Raw genomic sequence first — 6,000 nt, forward strand, 5'->3', positions numbered from 1 at the left:
ATATATGTTTTAGCAGTGTTAACTTAGATATAAAGGCGCTCCAAAATCCTACCACAATAAATATATCATTTTGCGCAGATACAATAGCGGTGGTATAGAAAACCGTCGCAATATGTACGTTATAGTGGCGTTGAGATGACTGCCGCAATAGACCTTTAAATTTTCCAACCAAAAATTTTCCACTGTTTTTTTCGCCTTCCCACTTATTAGGTTTTCACTTTTCTCTCTCTCAAAATAACATTCCTTCTCTCCAAACTATCAATTTAACCCTAACATTTTCATTTTGCATCCAATTGTATCCCTCTAAAATAAATAATAATAAAAAATAATAAAAACACTCACACACACACACACACACACACACACACTCTCTCTCTCTCTCTCTCTCTCTCTCTCTCTCTCTCTCTCTCTCTCTCTCAAATTAAAATCTCACATCGTTGATCTCAATACCCAAAGATCGATCTTCCCACCACCACCATGCATTCTCACTCTCAAACCCTAGATTGGGCCTCTCTTTATTAGCACTCACCGCCGCCGCTAGCCGATTGAAGCCCCCAATGATCAATATTTGAATATTAATTTCACCAAGTCTAGTGGTATTAGGACTATCTATTAAGTTTGACCGAGTTTGACCAACTTAAACTAAACTTTGATCGTGCCTTTCTCTAAACCCGACCACTTGATTGTGACCCTAATTTACCAAAATTAACTTTTCATTACACTCTTTAGATCCAACGGTTAGATTTCAAATCTAAGTCTAGCGCGTGATAGACATGTGCTGTGTACTTGTATGGTTATGTTTTCTCAATCTGACCATCCAATTGGTCTCAAATTTCACCAACACTAATATGTCACCATACTTTTCAATTCCAATGATCAAGATTTGAATATGATTTTCACCATGTCTAGTGGTCTCAGGACCATCTATTAAGTTTGACCAACTTTGACTAAAATTTGACTACGTCTTTCTCTAAATCCAACCGTTTAATTGTGACCATAATTTACCAAAATTAACCTTTTATTACACTCTTCAAATCCAATGGTTAGATTTCAAATCTAAGTATGGTGCATGATGGATATGTGCTGTGTACCTATATAACTATGTTCTCTCAATATGACTATCCAATTGGTCCCAAAATTTACCAACATCAATATGTCACCATAGTCTTCAATTCTAATGATCAAGATTTGAATATGAATTTCATCAAGTCCAGTCGTATTGAGACCATCTATTAAGTTTGATCGAGTTTGATCAACTTTGACTAAATTTTGACCGTGCATTTCTCTAAATTCAACCGTTTAATTATGATCACAATTTACCAAAATGAACCATTCATTACACTCTTCAAATCCAACGGTTAGATTTCAAATCTAAGAATGGCACATGATGGACATGTGTTGTGTACCTATATAGCTATATATATATATATATATATTCTCTCAATCTGACCATCCAATTGGTCTTAAATTTTACCAACACCAATATGTCATCATACTCTTCAATCCTAATAATCAAGATTTGAATATGAATTTTACCAAATCCAGTGGTATCGGGACCATCTATTAAATTTGATTGGGTTTGACCAACTTTGACTAAACTTTGACCACGTATTTCTTTAAATCCAATCGTTTGATTGTGACCATAATTTACTAGAATTAACCTTTCATTACATTCTTCAAATCCAACAGTTAGATTTCAAATCTAAGTATGGTATGTGATGGATATGTGTTGTGTACCTATATGACTACATATATTCTCTTAATCTAACCATCCAATTGGTCTTAAATTTCACCAACATTAATATGTCACCATACTCTTCAATCCTAATGATCAAGATTTGAATATGAATTTCACCAAGTCCAGTGGTATCGGGACCATCTATTAAATTTGATCGGGTTTGACCAACTTTGACCACGTATTTCTTTAAATCCAATCATTTGATTGTGACCATAATTTACTAGAATTAACCTTTCATTATACTCTTAAAATCTAACGGTTAGATTTCAAATCTAAGTATGACGCATGATGGACATGTGCAGTGTACTTGTATGGTTATGTTTACTCAATCTGACTATCCAATTAGTCTCAAATTTCACCAACACCAATATGTCACCATACTCTTCAATCCTATTGATCAAGAGTTGAATATGAATTTCACCAAGTCTAGTGGTCTCGAGACCATCTATTAAGTTTGACCAACTTTGACTAAACTTTGACCACGCCTTTCTCTAAATCCAACCGTTTGATTGTGACCATAATTTACCAGAATTAACCTTTCATTACATTCTTCAAATCCAACGGTTAGATTTCAAATCTAAGTATGGTGTGTGATGGACATGTGTTGTGTACTTGTATGGTTATGTTCTCTCAATCAGGGACGGACCCAAGTGGGGGCCAAAGGGGGCTCGGGCCCCCCCTGGGCCCAAAAACAAAAATTTTAGCAGCTAAAATTCCCCCCCCCCCCCAAAAAAAAAGGGCTTGGCCCTTCCTTAGATTTTAGCTCGGGCCCCCCTTTAGTTTGAGCTCGGGCCCCTCCCAAAAATTATGAACCCCTAGCCTAGCTCATCATCCGGCCAGCCCATGGCCCATGTAAATCTATAAAAAAAAAAAAAAAAACCTCAGCTCTCAGCAGTCCAAAACCAAACGGAGAAAGCAAAAAAACGAAGGAAAAAAAAAGAAAAAAAGAAAGAAAGGAAAGTGAGAGTGAGAGCACTGAGAGTGAGAGGCGAGACAGAGAGTACTCAAAGAGACCCACCCCCGTGACGCCGCCACCCACGCCCACGCCCACGCCCATGCCGTGTTGCCATGACGCTTGCGAGAGCGAGACCCATCTTGATCTTGCTACCCAGTACCCACGCCGGCGAGACCCACGCGAGAGTTCGAGACCCACTTGCCGCCGCCCACGCGAGACCCACTTGCTGCCGTCGCCGGTTGCTCGTGACCCACTTGTCGCCGCCACTCACAAGTATTTACTCTTATCTTTTCCTTCAAAACCTAATAAATGTAAAATGGTTGTGATCTAATCTAAGAATCTGAGATTCACAGAAACTGTGCTTGTGCCTTGTGGACTTGTGGTGTTTCATGTTTGTGTTTTTACTGATGAGAGTGATGAACTGAACTGATGTTGTTGATTGACTGATTGTGAATTGAATCTGCCTGTGGTGTTTTTTTTTTTTTTTTTTTTTTTTGGCTTTTTGGCTTTGTGACTGTCACTCTGTTTGTAACTGTCTCTCTTGTGTTATATAGATAAGAGAGATAGAGAGAGAGAGAGAGAGAGAGAGAGAGAGAGAGAGTAAAGTTTGTAGTTGTAGAGATTAGTTTTTTCTTTGTTGACTGGTAGTAATGGACAAGTGACAGAAAAAAAGAAAAAAGAAAAAAGGTAAAGTTAAAGAAAAGTTTTTAGTGTCGGTAGTGGGATTCACTGGGTTAGCGGGTCAATGTTAGAAAGATGGAGACAACACAAAGATATAAACAAAGGCAGAACAAAGACAAAAAGAAAAAAACAAATCATATAATATAGAAAATTGTCACATAAATTTAAAAAAATAATGGTGATTCTTATATGATTCTTATTTTATCTGTAGATCATGAAAAAATCAACTACAATGCTTGATTTTTTCAAAAGAAAATGTTTAACTTTGAATTCTTCCGAAGTCAACGTGGAATTGCCAACAACTAATGTTGCTATTCCAATTCTAGAAAATGTGGATGTTCTAATTTTAGAAAATATGAATTTCCCAATTCCGGAAAATGTCGATGTTCCAATCTCTCAAATACAATTTCAAAGGATATAGCTTCGTCATTTAGTTTGGATTCAATTGTAGATGATTTTGAAGATTTGAAAGAGCGTCGAGTTCCCTTTTCATAGATGATTGTATAAAGAAACAATAGTGTTTCGTGTCTTTTGTTTTTGTTAGTAGATAATTGTATCTTAATATATTAAGAAACAATGATTTTGGGTATTTGTCTTGGTTGATAGTTTATTAATACTATATGGATGCGTATTTGAATTTTTTTTTTTGCTTATCTCCCCCCCCCCCCCAAACTTAAAATCTTGGGTCCGTCCCTACTCTCAATCTAACTATCCAATTAGTCATATTATTATTTTTAAAAAGTAAACGTAGTTAGTCACATATTAAAATTCTTACATAAATTTAATAATAGCTATGTTCATTTTTTTCAATTTTTAGTAAGATAGAACGTCTGATAATTTTTGTTGTGTGGTATTTTTTTTTTTTGTTGAGAAAGTTGTATGGTGATTTTTATTAAGATATATATATATTTTTTGTCATTTTAGAGATTTCGGGAGTATTTTGGTCAAATTTACCCATATTTTAGGAATGAGTTTATCCATTAATTCTTCCTTAAAATATTCACTAGTTTTTAAATATTTATCTGTTACTTATGAATATTCATTAATTTATCGTTATCTCTTTCTATTTATTTTAATAAAAAATACACTATCTAATCTTAATTTAAGATATTATTATTCTAATTCATTAAATTCTAATTAATTTTCCTTTTAAAAATACTTACCATAATTACTCCATTAGTAATTTTTTATTTTTGTTTTGAGGAGCATTTTAGTGATTAGTCTTTTTTTTAGCAAAAGTTTATCATTAATTTTTAGTAAAAAGATAAACTTATCAAGTTATGATCTATTTGGATATAGCTAAAAACTGAAAAATATTGTAGAAAAATAATTTTTTAATGTGTGAAAAACACTATTCACACTTAAAATCAGATCATTAGCCTAAAATTACTGTTTATAGCCAAGGAATAATAACAAGTGCGCGCCCAGCAAAAAAAAAAAGAAAAAGAGAAAAAGGGCCACACGTTTCTTTCATTAAAAAAAAAAAAGGCCACACGTTAAGTCCACACACATTTCTAATTCATCACTTTGCCTGCATAAAATTTCATTTACCACTTTGATTTCAAATCTAAGTATGACGCATGATGGACATGTGTTGTGTACTTGTATGATTATGTTTACTCAATCTGACTATTCAATTGGTCTCAAATTTCACCAACACCAATATGTCACCATACTTTTCAATCCTATTGATCAAGAGTTGAATATGAATTTCACCAAGTCCAGTGGTCTCGGGACCATCTATTAAGTTTGACCGGGTTTGACCAACTTTGACTAAACTTTGACCGCGTCTTTCTCTAAATCCAACCGTTTGATTGTGACCATAATTTACCAGAATTAACCTTTCATTACATTCTTCAAATCCAACGGTTAGATTTCAAATCTAAGTATGGTGCGTGATGAACATGTGTTGTGTACTTGTATGGTTATGTTCTCTCAATCAAGGACGGACCCAGGTGGGGGCCAAAGGGGGCCCGGGCCCCCCTTGGGCCCAAAAACAAAAATTTTAGCAGCTAAAATTCCCCCCCCCCATCCCCAAAAAAAAAAAGGGGCTTGGCCCCTCCTTAGATTTTACCTCGGGCCTTCTCTTAGTTTGAGCTCGAGACCCCTCCCAAAAATTATGAACCCCTAGCCTAGCCCATCATCCGACCAGCCCATAAGCCCATGACCCATGTAAATCTAAAAAAAAAAAAAAAACCCTCAGCTTTCAGCAGTCCAAAACCAAACGGAGAAAGCAAAAAAACGAAGAAAAAAAAGAAAAAAAGAAAGAAAGGAAAGTGAGAGTGAGAGCACTGAGAGCGAGAGGCGAGACAGAGAGTACTTAGAGAGACCAACCCTGTGACGCCGCCGCCCACGCCCACGCCCATGCCCACGCCTACGCCGTGTTGCCGTGACGGTTGCGAGAGCGAGACCTATCTTGATCTTGCTACCCAGTACCCACGCTGGCGAGATCCACGCAAGAGTTCGAGACCTACTTACTACCGTCATCGGTTGCTCGAGACCCACTTGCCGCCGCCACTCACAGGTATTTACTCTTATCTTTTCCTTCAAAACCTAATAAATATAAAATGGTTGTGATCTGATCTGAGAATCTGAGATTCACAGAAACTGTGCTTGTGCCTTGTGG

The sequence above is a fragment of the Castanea sativa genome, chromosome 12 (assembly GCF_040712315.1).
Source record: "Castanea sativa cultivar Marrone di Chiusa Pesio chromosome 12, ASM4071231v1".
Lineage (NCBI taxonomy): Eukaryota > Viridiplantae > Streptophyta > Magnoliopsida > Fagales > Fagaceae > Castanea > Castanea sativa.